This window comes from Hipposideros armiger, unplaced genomic scaffold (assembly GCF_001890085.2).
Source record: "Hipposideros armiger isolate ML-2016 unplaced genomic scaffold, ASM189008v1 scaffold_1177, whole genome shotgun sequence".
In the NCBI taxonomy this organism is placed as follows: domain Eukaryota; kingdom Metazoa; phylum Chordata; class Mammalia; order Chiroptera; family Hipposideridae; genus Hipposideros; species Hipposideros armiger.
Window position 1 is genome coordinate 285,204 of NW_017732527.1, and position 18,274 is coordinate 303,477.

Consider the following 18,274-nt stretch of genomic DNA (forward strand, 5'->3'; position numbering starts at 1 on the left):
AGTGAGCATGGGCTAAGAATTGGAAAATAAGCAAAGAAAAAACCTGTTGTATATCCACACAATGGACTATCTATCACCCAGCAATAAAAAGGGAAGAACTAGTGATATACACTAACATGTGGATGAAAATAAAAAACACTGTGTAAAGGAAAAAAAGCCAGATACAAAACACTACATATCGCATGATTCCATTTAGATAAGGTGTCAGAAGAGGCAAATTCACAGACACAAAAGGCAGGGTAGTGGCTCCCTGGGAGTGGCATTTCAAATAAAGATGGAAGGGAGACCTGCAAAAGTGATTGCTATAAGGCTATGAAAATATTTTAAAACTGAATTGTAATTATGGTTGCAGAATCCTGTAAGTTAACCAAAAATCATTTAATTATACACTTAAAACAGGTGAACTTTATGGTTTATATAGTATATCTCAATATAGCTGCTAAACAAAACAGAACACAAATGTCAAAAACAATTCCTAATAAGATACACAGTTAAAAATTCAAATAAATATCAACTGAGTCTGAATTAAATAGAGTCCAGGTAGATAATGGAGGGTAAAACATGCTGACAAGCATACAGATTTTGCTCTTTTTACACTAAATGATAGGATAAATCCTGTTTCTATGATAGAGTTTAAAAAATAGGTAACAGTTGTTATCATTGAAACATTGTTTTAATTATATAAGTCATATTTGAAATCAATCTGTTTGCAAACATAGTTATACTTTACATGAGACTCAAGTTCCCTCTGCCCACTGCCTCAACCCCAGTCACCACTTTGGCATGTGTCTTTCTAAGCCTTTCTGGTACATTTACATATGTAGCTATAGAATGTGTGATTGGCCTGTTATTTTCTGTTTTAATGTTATTATAAAATTTGTATATCAAGATGATGTTGGATTCATTAAATGAGCTGAGAAACCTCCCTTCTTTTTCAAGTCTGTTGAAGAATTTATAAAATATGAAAAATAACTGTTCCTTAAAAGTACAACCCAAAGATATAAAAATTTCATCCATCCACCAGTTTTACCAAATTTTTTCCTCTGTATCCATTCTCCTCTTGATTTTCAATCAATCATGAATGCTGATAGGATAGACCAGGGCAGAAGACCAGAATTTTGCCATACCCATATGACATGGAAGCACAAAGCTTAGACGTAAAGGAAAGGCATGCCTGGGGCTTCACAGTCATGGACTCTTAAACTCCACAGGACTCCTTTCTGGCCCTGCTATGTCCTTGAGCTCTGATTCTTGGTGACATGGGCTATGGGGAACTAAGAACCTGCAACTCATTCCCTGTGTTGTCTAGTTTTCTCCCATAAATGCCATGCTGGGTCTGCTATGTGTACTGCTGGATCATAGTACTTGTTTGCTAATTAAATGCATATTAAGGTGTATTCATTAATGTTTATTGTAGAAGGCTTTATAATAGTAAAAATTGTTTATATTATAAATGTCCAAATGTTGAATATTGATTAAATGACTTACATATGATAAAATGTGTTTACTGAATGAATATGACAAAATGAATAAGAATCATGTTTCCTATGAGAAAAAATTGTTTTACTAATTCTATAACCCATATCTCTTTCCTTCCTTCCTTCCTTGTAATTCTGTTATTAACATCAATAAGTCATTTTTTCCCATGAAGGATATGTCACGTTACTTCAAGAAATTGGTAACAATATCCAGCCTTGTTAAAGTGACTCTATGTCATGATTTTGCGCTGTATCTGAAACCTGTTGTGTTCTTTCCCATTTAAGATTTTGGTCACAAAGACTGAATAAGATGGCAAATGATTTGGTGCTAACCAAAACAGCCCCAAACATATGCTCTGCATAGATGAAGTTGAAGTTGATTAGATGGCCTTTATCATAATTATCATAATTATTATCATAATTATTATGGAAATGTTAAAACTTGATTAAGGGTAAACGTGGACAATCACAGCTTTAAAACAGCTTCACTCTGTGACCACCAAACTTAATTGAGCAGCCAAACATACACCAAAGGAATAGAATTTCTTCTCAAAAAACTGCATGGAGTACTGGGTAAATGAGTAGATGTCAGTCAAGGGATACAAACTTTCAGTTATAAGATTAAAAAGTCCTGGGAATCTAAAGTATGGCATGATGACTATAGTTAACGATACTGTATTGTATACCCAAGAAATTGCTAAGAGGGTCCATCTTAAATGTTCACACCACACACACACACACACACACACACACACACACACACACACATTGTACACCTTAAACTTACACAATGTTATGTCGACTGCATCTCAATAAACCTGGACAAAGAAAAAAAAGAAAACACAGAGGAATACTAAGAAACTACACTCCTTAGAAAAAGTAGTTCTAGAAGTGGTTGGCTCTGAGCAACTCACAGAGAAGTGGCACTTTGGGCGATATCCTAGCCCAGAGGGTGGGTACTTCCTGATGGCTGCTGGTAGAAGCCAAAATGCTATGGGGAACAATGTATGCAGGGGGATGACTCCTCCCAGCAGAGGCCTAATGGATGAGAGTTAGGACATGAAGATCTGACTATTGGGAAGTGAGCTTCTGTCTAGCTTACCCTTTGCTTGTATGATTAGAAATACACAGAGTGATTTATACACAGAAAATTGTTCCTTAAGTAGCAGTTCTTTTATTTCTTAGGACAGGTGTTCCAATTGCAGGGATGAGAGTTGATTTCCACTCACAAGCAATTCATCTCAGTTTCCACTAACCAGTTCAAAATACAGTAATTTTATTGATGCGATGCCTTCTGGCTCCCGGGTGTCTAAAGAAACATAACTCAAATCATGTTATAGGAGCAAGATGGTAAATAATCTTCCTAACTTCCCAAAACAAAAAGCACCAGGGGTTGGGGGCAGGGGGAGGAGGGGATTCAAGGTGGGAATGAAAACCAGTCTTTGAGTTTTGATAAGAAAATCCATTTGTGATGCATGAAAATGGGGGCAAAACTAGCAACTCCATCACTGCATATCATTAAAATGAAGGAAAGATTCTAAGGATTTCTTCTCTATATCTGAGCAAAAAGCTAGTGCCCAGAAACTAATTACCTTTTCATCAGGTCATTTGAATCACGTGGTGACTTGATTTCATTTGAAAATGAGTGTTGTGCTTTCCTCACAATAGTCAGTCAGAGTGGGAAGCCATACTGACCTTGTGTAGTTTTTAACACATAGTTGGGTGGAGATTGGACTTCAGAGGGAAAACTCCTCCCAGGGAGGTCATTCTGTGGGTAAACCTTGTACAGGATTAAAATAAGTCCATCTTCCCACCAAATTCTGTTTGGTAGGAATCATACTGTGGGGACGCTCTAATTCAGCAGTAACTAAAATGGACCCGTGACCAAGATACACTTAACCTTCCCTCAGTTTGCCTGACTTTAGAAAGGCTTCTTCCTGATTCCGCGTTCCTGACCCCCTTCTTCTTGGAGCATTTATTTTAGGAAACATTTAAATGTTTCGATGCCCCTTTGAGACATAAACCATTTAAAAGCCTTTTTGCCTGTTGTAAAATCCAGGAATGTCTTTGTCCAGGATCCTGTCTTCATGGACTTGCCCTCATGTTCAATGCCATCATCATAAAATATTCTCTTATAACCACTTCCAGATTTATGACTCTTTAGGAATGCTTTTACCAATAATCCCTTCAGAATTACTGTCTAATAGTTTGCTCTCAAATATTATGCTTATAAATGAAGTCTAAAACCTAATGGTATTGTTTTATCCTGATTAGTTTAGTAACTTTCTAATGTCTTTACAACATTAGTTTTTTTATGGAGGATTCTAAATCACGAAGCCATTACAATCTTTTGTAAAAGTTTTCCTTAGAATTTCCTTCAAGTGTGAAAATATTTCTACCCACCCAAATAAAAATTTTAGATGTGTATTAAAATCGGGTTCCTTTCTATAATGGGAATTAGGTACTTAGAATTCAGTAGCATGTTGAAAAGTAGAAAGTGTATTGTTGCCTGAAAAGAACTCATCCAACATTTCTAAAGCAGAAGAATGGAAGAAATTATCAACTACCACATAATAATTGAAACAGAGGAATTCATGAAATACATTTTTCAGGAGTTTTTCTTTTGTAAAGAACACTGGTAAGGCACTTAATCTATCTGTGTCTCTGAATTAATAAAACAAGCGTAGTCATGTTGTCATCTATTTCTAGAGCATTGGATCAGAATTGACCAGATAATGGTGGTAAATTTCTTTGAAAATATCAGATGAATGGCATTGAGTAAGAAAGTAGTTAGCTAAGTACTGGTTATAATACACTCACACATATGCAAACATACATACACTTCTGTGTATATGATTAAGTTCATGAACTCATCCTAGAAAAAGTGCTACATACCTCATTACTGAATATCACTATGGTCACCTTCGAAGTACTCCCCTTGGGAAGCTATGCACTGATGCTAGCACCTAGTCCACCCTTCAAAGCAATTTGGGAACTCTTTTTCTGGAATGGCCATCAGAGCTCTCCTTGTATTACCTTTGATGTCCTGAATGTCATCAAAATGTCTTCCTTTCAATATATTTCCTTTATCTTTGGGTAAAGAAAGAAGTCATTGGAGGCCAGATCAGGTGAGTAGGGAGGGTGTTCCAATACAGTTATTTGTTTCCTGGCTAAAAACTCCCTCACAGACAGTGCCGTGGGAGCTGGTGCATTGTTGTTATGCAAGAGTTTTGAGTTGTTGGCCACAAGTTCAGGTCATCTAACTTTTTCATGCAGCCTTTTCAGCACTTCCAAATAGTAAAGTTGGTTAGCTGTTTGTCCAGTTGGTACAAATTCATACTGAATAATCCCTCTGATATCAAAAAAGGTAGCAACACCATTGCAGCAAGTTCGTGAACTTAATTGTTAGATCTCGTGTATATGTCATAATGGGTTCTCCACATGCTATTGTATCTGGAGCAGAGTTTCTCTGCCTCAGCACTACTGACACTTTGGGTCAGATAGTTTGTTATGGGAGCTGTCCTACACATTGTAGGATATTTAGCAGCATCCCTGGTCTCTATGCAATAGAGGCTGATGGCACCCCTCACTCCAGTTGTGACAACAAAAAATGTTTTTAGACATTGCCAAATGTCTCCTGATGGGCAAAATCACCTCTGGTCTAAACCACTGATTTAGACAAAATGAAGTGAGGGAATTTTGAATATGAGCAAATTCAAAAAGTAGGCTAAAAGGAAGCTTTCAAATAGAAAGAATAAAAGTTATTTTTTAAGGTGATAGTTTAAAGAAGACTTTTTTGGGGAACTTGATAAAGTGACCCAAAAATTTATATTGGAGGGAAAAAAAGGACATGAATAAGTAAGGAGATTTTGAACAAAATTGGTAGAGGAATTGCTCTTTTTATTAGTTGTTATATTAATTAAGGCAGTGTACTATCGGAATAGAAATAGTCAAACAGAACAATGAGACATGGCAAAGAGCCTAGAGACACACACAAACCCATGACACCCTAACATTTGTGGAATCTGGGGCAATGGTGTACATGGAGGCTCATATATAAGCCATGTGATTAAGTATTTAATTAAGCTAGCAAAAGATTCAATGAAATATGTTTAATATTTTTACCTTGACATTTACACTTTTATAATGACCTAGAAGGCAAGGTGTGGATTTATAATTCTTGCAGTCCTAGAGTCCTATACCAGAAGGTGGTGGCCAAGAAAAGTGGGCCTCTAAATCCAACTCCTGAGCCTCAGCCCAACCCCGTTCTCTTCCCAATGTTTTCCCAAAGATCTCATGCACACAGATGTGTGGGCACCAGAGCTCTTTTTCCACGAACCCCTCAAGACAGCCGCCATGTGCCCAGCCCTCCTTGGTGGTGTGGTCTGCTCATGGGGGAAGAAGATTGTGCAGGCCCTGTAAGGGAGGCTCAGCATTGTTTGGGCAGGAACTTCTGGAATCCAAGTTACAGTATTTACCGGCGTATAAGACGATTTTTTGGCCCTGAAAAATATGCCTCCAAGTGGGGGGTCGTCTTATACGCCAGGTACACTTCAGATAGACTGCCCATAGTGCTTGCCCCGTGCCATAGTGGCCTCCCGATGCCCGCCCACTTCATTCCACATACCGTTCAGGCATCAGCAGCGCTGCTGGGTGTATGCTCGGCTGTTATGCGATTTTGCTGTTATGCAATTTTACCACACTCGCAAAATTGCACACAGCCGACCATACACCCAGTATGGTAGCGCAAAATCGCGAATCGCGATTTATGTATATGTTTGATTACATACAGCCTTGTGACAGTTTTCCTGCATGTCATAAGCATTTGAATATAAATATAAATGTTGAAATCAAATCTGATATTGTTTTACCTTTTATTTGGTGTGTGGAAGGTGTGCGGAAGAGGGGGTAGTCTTATACGGCGAGTATATAACAAACTCTGTATTTTGAGTGGAAATGTTAGGGGGTCGTCTTATACGCCCAGTCGTCTTATACGCCGGCAAATACGGTATTTGTCATGAGACACAGGCTCTGGGCACTCATGCCTCTTGCCTTGCTGTCTCTTTTCACTGTCTGAGGATTATGGCTAGAGGCCCTTTGAAGCATGGTTCCTAAGCTAGCAGCTTCTCTTCTTGGAGCCTATAGATGGTCCTGCACAAGCATATATGGGAATATTTTTATAAAGACTGAGTCTTTCAAACCAGTGGGGAAAGATGGGGGCCTTCAACGAACAGTATTGGGATAAATGATTATTATACAGAAAAAAATTATATCTTTTCCTTATAGCAGCACAAAATAAATTCAAGCTATATTGAATACCAAAATACTAAAAGCAAAGCTTTAACCCTTTCTTTTTTTTAATTATAAGACAATAACTATGATCTCCAGGATGGTAATATGTTAGCCCACAGGGGAAAGTCAGACAAACACAGCCAAAAACTATCACCGTAAGTTCATAATTGATATCCTGGTGAGACATTTAAAGGAATGTTCAGGTATTGTGTAAACATTCAGTAGAATAAAGTTTAGAGCCTCAATTCAAAGAAGAGAAGTCTTCATTTGTTTCAATGAACAATTGTTTTGTCCACCCTACTGAGGTGAGTATCACTGTCTCACCTTCCCCCAAATATGGTTCAGTTGCCAGGCTGATAAACCACACAAACACCAAGAGGTTATGAAAAGTTGTACTACTCACACAATGAAACTTTCTGGGAGAGTAGGGCAGACCCCCAAATTAAAACAACAAAAAAGGGCCGGCCGAGTGGCTCAGTTGGTTAAGAGTTGGCTTAAGAGCGTGAGCTGTGAGCAACAGGGCTGCTGATTCGATTCTCACATGGGCCAGTGATGCTGCGTCTGAGCTGAGCTGTCACTGAGCTGCCAACAGGTGGCAGGATGGCTCAGCTGGTGTAACAAAAGACTGCCTGTTCCATGGTGGGCTACGCCTGCCTGCAGCTAAGACTGAACTGGGCACCTTGAGCTGAGCTGCTGCCCAGATGGCTCAATGGATAGAGCATGCGCTCTTAACAACAAGGCTGCTGGTTCGACTCCCATAGGGGATGGTGGCTATGCCCACCTGCAACTAAGATTGAACACAGCACCTTGAGTTTAGAGGCCACGAGCTGCCGGCAGGTAGCCAGAAGGTGACTGGCACCCTCCACAATGAAGATTGAAGAACAACAACTTGGATGGTCCCCTTCCCCAATTCCCCAACACTGTTCCCCTCCCCCAATTTCCCAATAAAATCTTAATAATAATAATAATAATAATAACAACAACAAAATAAAATAAAACAACAAAAAAAACAAAAATCCCAGAACTTCAGTCTAATCATGAGAAAAACATCAGACAGATTCCAACAGACTGACATTCTACAAAATACCTGACCCAAACTCCTCAAAACTGTCAAGGCCATCAAAAAACGAAAGCCTGAGAAACAAACTGTCAGCCTAGAGGAGCCTAAAGAGATATGACAACTTAATGTAATGTGATCTTCTAGATGGGATCCTGGAACAAGAAAAAAGGACATTAGGTAAAAACTAAGGAAATAGAACTAAATGGACTTTAGTTAGTAATAATGTGCAATATTAGTTCATTAATTATAACAAATATACCATACAAATTAAGGTGTTAATAATAGAAAAAATTAGGTGCAAAACATATGGGAACTCTACATTTTACACTATCTTTGCAATTTTCTGTAAATCTAAAACTATTCTAAAAATAAAGTTTATTAAAAAACTTGGTTAAAACTGTGTTAAAAAACAAAACAAAAAGGGATCAATGGGTCAATGAAGGAGACTACAGTCCTCATACAGGAGTTATTTTTATAAAGGAATTTGGCATGTGAACAAGGTGGTTTGACAAAGCAATGGGGGAAATAAAATAATAGTACTGGGGCCATAGATTTATTCATACTGAAAAATTAAAAATAGAATCCTATTCTCAATATTTACAAAATATATCTTTCAAGTAGATTAAAAACAAATATGAAAAACAAAACTTAAATATTTTAAGTTACATTATAGGGGATAACTTTATAATGAGGTAGGGAAGGCTTTCTAAAATAAGATACATCTAGAAGAAAGCATAAAGGAAACAGGTTAATATGATAAAAATTAATGAGGATTTAAAGCTCAGTTAATGAGGGTTTAAATCTAAAAACTTCAACTTGATAAAAAACAAAAATAAACAAAGGGGAAACATCATTCATCAGGACAAGATATATGCAACTCAAACAAACATCACAGGACTACAAGCAGGAATATATAAAGAAAGGATGTAGAAGTCAAACAACTCAATAGAAAAATAAATGGGAAAATGATATGAACAGGCAATTAATAGAAGACATTAAAAATATTTACTCTCATTAACCATCATGAGAATGCAAACTTAAATCATTAAATACAAATTACCCATTCATTAGATTGGTTCAGATTATAAGAATATCAACATATCACCTGTTACATAGAATGAGGGTAAATGGAAATTGTCAGTAATTATGGCGGGAATGGAAATTGGTGTAGCTAATTTTCGAGAGCCACTTGGCAAAACGTGGTGAAGGAGAAGGTGTGCCCATGGCACTAGGTATCCACTGCACAGAAATTCTCACAGAAGTGCACCAGGCATCATGTTAAGTCTTTTCACTGTGGTGGAATTTGTAATAAGGAAACTGCAATTGATCTCAGTGTGTATCAGTGGAGAAAATGCAAATACTTCATGGTATATTCTTTCTTTTTTTATTAGCTTCAGGTGTATAAAACAATGTAATAGACATTTCACCCCTCACACAGTGATAACCCCCCTCCCCCATTTATTGCCCTTTTGACATTGTATATACCTGTTACAATTCCATTGACTCTATTCCTTATACTATACTCCATATCCCGTAACTATATACATATATATATATATATATATATATATATATTAAATAATAGTTGACATACAGTATTATTCAGCTTCAGCTTCAGGTGTACAGTGCAGTGGTCAGGCATCTACACTGTCTATGAAGTGGTCTCCCTAATAAGACATCTGCCCATCTGACACCCTACAAAATCTTTACAACATTATTGATTATATTCTCCAAACTGTCTTTTAAATCCCCGTGGCAATATTGTGGCTACCAATTTATGCTGTTTAATCCCCTCCCCCTCTCCCTCATCCCCACCCCCTCCCATCTAGCAACCCTCAGTTTTTCCTCTATGGTATATTCTTACAAAGAAATTTTCTACACTCATTATATATGAATGAAATATCTGTATTATCATGTCATATTTTAAATACTATATATTGTTAAAGAAAATATATAAATTAAAGAAACGTACCAACATGAACAAATGATAAGCCAATTTCAAATCATGTTTATCTAGTCATAAAAAGAGATCCCAAAAATTTTTAACTGGCAAGTTTTTATTAATTTATTTGGAATAACAATAGAAAATGCAGAAAAGTTCGCTACATAATTTTTGAATATTTACAAAAATCTTTCTGTCACTGAAATTTTACTTTTGATTGGACACCTGCAGAAGCACACAGTAGTTGGACAAAAATTGAGAAAATGACAAAAGTTAGAATTAAACTTTTATTCAATGTCTCCTTCATGCTATGTCAATATTTCTTAAGTTTATGAAGATTATATCTTCAGAAAAACTATTTCTCCAACAAGATTTTACTTGAAAAAAAGGATTGTTTTGTTTTGTTTTCATTTCTGCAACCTCTGCCCTCTGCACAGTTTCTAGAGTAATCATTCCAAAATTGCTGAAAGAGTGAGCAGTGCATTTCAGTTACTGTAATACAGATGCCTAACAGATAGCTGTTGTGCCCTGGTGGCTCTAATGCAGTGTTCTCTGTCACATTAACATTGTTCCCATGTTCTGAATTATTTAATATTTTTTGTCAACCTGGTCAACTTTTTAAAAAACTTAACTTGCTTCTAAATATAGACTTTCAAACCATATTTTGTTAGAATAGCTACCTTGCTTTTTATAATTACTTATGTTGTATAAATTAGATTAACATGATCTATAATTACAATTAAATATATATAATTAAGTATAATATATACCAGTGTTTCTCAGCTGGGGGGTAATTTTGCCTCCCAGGGGACATTTGAAAAAGCCCGGAGATATTTTGGTTTGACACAGATGGAGGACATTTGCTTCTGGTATCTAGCAGGTTAGAGGCCAGGGATGCTGCTAAACATCCCACAGAGCACAGGACAGGTCCACCCAAAAAAGACTTATGTGGACTAAAATGTCAATAGTGCTTTTTTTGAGAACCCTGGTTTATACAGAAATAGAGGGAAAGACATTCAAACACTAACGAATAAGCTAGTTCTTTAAAGTGAGCAAATGTGGAACAGAAATCAGAATCTCCTAGAATAAGAGATTCCAGAGCACATTAGAAGCCCACATGTTTCATTTGTTTGTTTGTTTGTTTGTTTGACTTCTTTCCCTCAGTAATTGGCTGAGGCATCCCTGTCATCTTCATTACACTTCAAGGGACTAGAAGAGGGGCAGATCCCAGCGGATGGCAAACGTTTATCTCTGTAGTGATTAGAAAGGAGTTTTTGCCCAGACTAGAGAAGACGAAGGCCAAGCCTAAAGAATTTGACTCAGGGCCGGCCGAGTGGCGCGTTGGTTAAGAGTTGGCTTAGGACTCCAGCTCTGAGCAGCAGGACCCCAGTTGGGATCCCGCATGAGGGCCAGTGATGCTGCGCCCTCTACAGCTAAGATGGTGAACAACAGCTCGACCTGGAGCTGGGCTGCTGTGAGTCGCCTGTGATGGTGTAGGCTGCAGCCCCTGCTGTAGTGGGCTGCCATAAGCTACCGTGAGTGGGTAGCAGCCAGTGTGAGCTGCCAAGAGACGCAGCGAGTGGCTGTCCAATGGCTGTTGACCGATCTGCCTCACCCGGGAAGAGCACAATGATAATACCAACATGGGCCAGTGAAGCGACGTCCTCCACAACTAGACTGAAGAACAAAAGGACAGCAACTTGTCTGTTCCCCTCCCCCAATTCCCCAATAAAATATTTTTTTAAAAAAAGAATTTGACTCAAAAGAGAGTTACTCAAAAGAGGGCATCTCTTGGCCCTGCAACCTGTAGATACACCATGCAGCTAAAAACAGGAAGTGCACGTACACAGTTATCAACACCAGGAAAGTATCATCTATTGGAGACCTCAGCTTGTGGGAATAAGGCTGGGTCCAGCCTCCACAGAGTGTATAAGAACTGTAGATGCACTTTCCCCTCATCTATGTGAACATGAACAAGAGCTATTAAATGAGCATACAAAGGCAGTGAATATAAAATTATGAGAATTATTTATAAACGTCTACCATCAACGGCCAAATAATAAATTCCATTTGGCTGACTTTGCATATTCCCATATGCAAAGTATGCGAACAGTAACTGAAATTTTGCTAATCTAATATGTCGTAGCAATCTCAACTTAATTTTAACCATAAGGGCAAGAGGAAAACGCTGAAACCTTGCTTATCACTAACCTTGCTGACATTGAATCTGAACTAAAATAATTTTTCCATCTTTATAAGTTGATGGGACAAACATCAAATATATCAAACTACAGAAAGGTTAAAAACATTATAGTGACTACTATGGAATAAAATATCCACATCCAAAATATGGGAGTACATACATGTAAATCTCCTAGAACCAGGCCTGTTGCACAAAAACACTCAATAAATGTGAGCTACTATTATTATTAATGCTGGGTGCTATTACAACTTAATATAAGTATCTTGTGATTAACCGAATGAAAAAGTGTAATTGAATAAAGGGAGCATAAGGAAGAAGGATCTCAGTCCAGAGGTCCTCAGGTTGCTGATTTTGAACATTAGGGAAAATATTGGGGGGAAAACCCATCTACTTATAAGAGGAAGATATTTTTCTGAGATACCAGTACCAGCAACAGCAATGCACAATTATGATCCTTTGCATTCAGCGAATGTTCTTCAAGCAACCCCTGTTCAGAGTCAGAAGAAGATTAAGTAATCTGAATAGAAACAGAAATCTAAGTAAGAAAACCCAGTGACACATGCCATCTCCCATCAAGAACAGATGGGGTGACAGTTTTTAGCCATGTTGAAACAAGTGAAGGGAGGCATCTACGGAGTATAGTGAATCGGTTGGACATTATATGGAGTTCCACAGAAAGAGTATTTGTTCTGCTAATGATAACATCAAAAAGAAAAGCCAGCATGGGCTCTATAAGAATAAAATATGTGGAATCTTATTAAAGCACACAGAACAAGATCTGAAAACATGTAGTACAAAAGAAAATGCATATTAAAAATAACCACAAATCAATTGTTGGCAATTAATGCGTGAGCATGTTACTTATAGAACATATGTAACATACACAACATAATATACAATTTACACTGTATTAACATTTATTAGAAATCTTTTTTAAATGTCTAAACGTAGGGGGTTATTTTGAGCTATCTTTTTGCTACTAGCTAATAATTTTATTGCATTGTGGTAAAAAAACATTGTATAAAGTTGATTTGTTTTCATTTATTGAGACTTGTGATTTGCTTCATGATCAATCAGTGTAAAAAAAATGAAGAGATGGGGCATAGTTACAAATACAGTAGATATAACAACAAGATAATATTAAAAATTATACTCTAATAATTTTGAAAACTAAGGTGAACATCATTCATAACAAAATTTTTGAAAATTTGAATTGATTTATAACATCAAAGCAGAATCAACATTTAAAAATCTACTTACTAATCGAAGATCTAGTAGGGTAGAGGGATGGACAGATGGACAGATATGCACTACAGCAAGCAGAGTAAAATGTTAACGGTAAAATCTAGGTGGTAGGAGGAGAGGTGTGCACTAAAATTTTGTCAACATTGTTATTTATTTGAGAATTTTCCTAATAAAATGTTGGGGGAAAATTCCAGATATTTATATAGTCAATTTCTCTCAAGTCTTGGAAGAAACACAATCCATATCTAATATAAATGATTCCAGAGAATAAAAAAAGGTGGGAAAGATACTCCACTCACATAATAAGAGTAGTACACCCTGTATGATAAAATTGGACAAAGACAAAAAAAGAATAATAGTTAAACACTATCATTATGACATTTAATAGACAGGGAAGCCGGAGGCTAAAGAGTTAAATAATCAGGCCAAAGTAAATGCAACTAGAAAATAGGAATATTCAAGCCCTAGAATTTCTTACTGCAAAACCAGAATCTTTTTTACTTCCCTAATCTTAAATTAGACAGTAATACTCTGGCAAATAACCTAAGTGCAACGGCATTTTGAGAATATTTTGATACTATTACACAAAATCTTCCTATTATGCTCTTAAGAAGTCTCTCTTCACCTTACTTCACGGTGCCCAGGCTTTCACAACTCCTCTCAAACATTCAAAACAACTCGGTGAGACCTTTAAAACCAAATGATCAATGAGCTTTACGTATCAAAGATCTTTATGCACTCGTATTTATCCAAAAAGTGAAAATGGGAACTAAATGGCCTTTCTCAGAGGACCATTGTTGATTTTGATTTTTTTCTCTAAGGGTGGTAGGAATATTTATTACAGTGACACATTTTCATGAAGAACTCCTAGAACGCATCACAAGGTGTTGCTTTAAAATAATGCATTGAACGATGGGTTGCATCAGGCCACGACTAATTCTAACCTCGGAAAGAGGCACGGGAATACCTGATTTTCCATCTCTTCCTGGAATTCTTGTACATACTCGTATAGGAATTTAGAACAATACTTGAGAGGCAGAGGGTACTCCTACATCACTTGTTATATATTTTTTTTCCCTAAGAGAATAAAAAGAGTGCTTAGAAAATGTCAACAAGAACATTTTGGAAAATCTCCTAATTCACAAGCTGACATTTCTTCATGGAGACGTTAGAAGATACACTGGTGGTGACTGCTTTGATAATTCAGATACTGTTGCTTTGCCTCCTAGAAAGCACTTAATCAGATTCTAATAAAAATGAGCAGTGTGAAAATTCTTCGAGAACATGTAATTATGGTGTGATGCATCTTTTAATTCATACACTGACATTGTGAGTGCTTTAAAAAGGTACTTCATCAGCCATTTGGATAGTAGGAATAAAAAACAGATGGACCGTGAAGAACAAAAAACAGAGAGAGAAAAACGGGGCTCACTATCCCCCATGCATGTACCGAGTATTGCATCCATCTCTTTAGCTCACCAAAGTTCAAGTGTAACTATTGGGTTGTCAGAAAAGTCATGATGCATTTTTGCAATGAAAAACATAGAAAAAAATACGTCATCACTTTTCCGACAACCCAATAGAAAGTGAAATCTCTACCTCAAAGAGCTAATCTGCAAAAAAGAGAATCTTCCACCCCAAACTCCATATCCACATTTTTTTTTTACCGTAATTTACTATTTGTAGTGAGAGGCCTAGAATGATGTAAGGAATAAATATTTACAGCTCCTCCCACAAAACTCATCACCTCAATGATGCAAAAACATAACCAACACTGAAGGTGCACTCAGATTATGCCCAGCCTCCTTGAGTGGCCAGAGACACTAGGAATTCCACTAGACCCCAGACCTTAAAAGGACCTGACTCAGTGCAAAGCAAAATTGGTTTTGGTTTTCATGCTGAGTAATAGTCCATGGTATACACGCATCACAGTTTGCTTTACCATTCACACTTTGAAGGACAACTGGGTTGTTTCTAATTTTTTACTTTTACGCATAAGCTGCTATAAATATTTGTAGGTAGGTTTTTGTATAGACATACATTTTCATTTCTTTGGGATAAATGCCCAGGGTTGCAACTGCTGGATCACATGGCAGTTTCATGTTCAGGTTTTTGTAAAGAAACTGGCCGTCTGTTTTCCATACTGGCTGGACCACTGACATTCCCACCAGTGCTGGGTGGTTGAGTTTCTCCACATCCTTGTCAGCATTTGCTGCTCTCACTACTCTATATAGTAGCCTTTCTGATAGTTGTGTAGTAATATCTCACTGGGATTTGAATTTGCATGTACCTAATGGGTAATGATGCTCAACATCTTTTCATGTGTTTATTTAACATCTGTATATGCTCCTCTGTGTACTGTGGTTTCATATCTTTTGCCCATTTTATAATCGGATTGTTTGTTTACTGAGGTTTAAGAGTTTGTTATATATTATCAATATGAATCCCTGTGATTTGAAAACATTTTCTCTCATTCTGTAGTCTGTTTTTTCATCCTCTTAATGGGATCTTTCGCTGAGCCAAATTTTTAAAATTTGAAGTCCAGTTTATTAATTTTTGCTTTTATGGGCTATGTTTTCACCGTGAAGTCTAAGAAGCCTGCCAAGCCCTAAATCCTGAAGATTTTCTTCCATATTTTTTTCCTAAAAGTTTTATAATTTTATGTTTTACATTTAGTCACTTAAGGTCACAATCCCTTTTGAGTTAATTTTTGTATAAGGTATAAAACTTAAGTCAAAATTTTTTCTTCTTGCTTTTTGTTTATTTGTTTTTTGGTATCTTTGTCAAAAATTAGTTAGGCATATTTGTGGGGGTCCATTTTTGGGTTCTCTATTCTGTGTCATTTATATATGTCTACACCTTTGCCAATACAACACAGACTTGATTACTGTATCAAATAAGTCTTGATTAGGTATTTAAGGCTGGTATTTTCTTGACACCCAAAAATCTAAATGTAAAGTCTATTTTAAACTTCCTTGAATACTTGCATTGGATATGTAGAACCACCTCAGTCCTGATTCAATATCCATAATGTCTGGAGAATAGATTCAGAGGAGGTCGCACAAGAAGCACTAACAAGAAGCAACTAGCACTGGAGTGCTTAGTTATCACCTCTGCTTTCCATGTAAGCATTTCCAGCAGACACACCAAGGATTACTAGTTAAAAATACTCTTTCTTGCAAACCAGCTTTATATTTTATAAAGTGCTTGACTATAATATTAGATTTTAAAAGGCAAGTGTTTTAGGCAATTGTATATAGTTTTGTTTCTTTGTTTACATTCTTTAGTCTCGTGAACATATGAAAATAAAGAACATAGATGCAGGAGATAGGATGTAAATAGTGACCGAAATGAGACCTCTGTCTCCATGGGAAGATAGGTTCTTTATAACCTTCACAGTTCTGGCTTTAGGAAAAACTAGGAAGTAAATACAAGTAACACTAGCTTTCAGGAATATATTAACTATGAAGTTGGCTTTAGTACAAAGTATAAATTATCCAGCACGTGAAATCTCACATATAGTCCTGGCTACAGTTGCAGCAATGAGAGAATATCCAACTCTAGTTCCGATGATGGATTCTGGCCCTGTTGAAATTCTGAGGAGGAGCGATGGGTAGGTTCTGTACGGTGGAAGGAAAAGACATTCCAGAGAAACCTGCCCAATTCCCTGGGGACAAGGCTGTTCCCTCCCAGTGGACCCCAACTCTGACCAAAAGCAATTATTTTTCCAGCTGAGATGCACATTAAACGTTTATGGAGAGGAATGTCAAGGACGGGTCAAAAATGACCTCCCAGACCCTGAGGAATGACCTGTCATTACTTATTATTCGTTCGGTATGAATAATAGATGAATCACCCTCAAGAAGTATGAGAGAGGAAGGATTCTGGAAACTAGTCTGGAAGCCCAACATCTAAAGGCAAAAAATTGTTTGAGGAATTGGAGTCTTCAAACTGGAAACAGATTTCATGGCAGCCATGTTTGGATGGGTGAAACACGCTGCCTTTAGAATACCTCTTCTCTTCTGTCCTAAGCTTTTCCCACCAAAATTCTGCCCCATTCTCTTTCAGGATAACTTGAAGGTTGATGAAAGCCACCACATGAAATATAAGGTCATTTTCAAACACTTATTCCTAGGCCCTAGAAGATGGAGAGGTGTCAAAAGCTATCTATTTGCAATTTCTTTATGTAGGAGAACAGCAAGGGGCCACTATATTAGAGACTACCAAACCCAGTCTCTGACTCTTCAGGAGAGTCCAAGCAGCTCTTAAAAAAAGGCAATGTGTCAAAAAATAAAGGTGCATTAAGTAAAAAAAAAAAAAAAAAGACAGAAGGTAGCAATTAGAATAAACAAGGAAAAAAATAATGTCAATGCTGCTTGTGACATAATGCAAGTGCACATCAATTTTCTCTGAATGCAGGAGAGGCTCCATGACATTTTATGTATTTCAGTGATCTTTAGCACGTACTTTTTATAGAACTGTAACTACAAAGGCATAGAGCCTGATTCAGTGGTTCTGCCGCGGACTTGTAGCTGAGGGGAGGCCAGAGGGTAGGCTCCGCTTAGCAGGCACACAGAGCTAGAGCTGTCCAGGTCCATCAACAACCCCGCAGATAATGCTCCAGGGAGCCCAGGCCACGTGGGACTGGGGGCTGAACTACTTACACAACCCTGAAGCGAAAACTAATGATGAGTATAATTTAATGGAATAAGAGGCTTATTCAATGCCAAACATGCCACAGTATTCCAACAAGATATTGAACTTGTTTTTCAGTATTGTATACAGTGTCCAAATTTTCCTGTGTTTTCTGTAAATGGAGATTCATTTTTTTAAATGCACACTTTTTTTTTTTTTTTTTTTACCTCCAGTATCCTCTCTCAGCCACAGAGTAATTGGGTAAAAATTAAATGATTCTTTGGAAATCTCTGCTGAGGCATGATGACCTAGAGCAGCGGTTCTCAACCTTTCACAGGGGTCGCCTAAGACCGTCGGAAAACACATATTTTCCATGGTCTTAGGAACCGAGACACCGCTCCTCTATCCGTCTCCAGGCC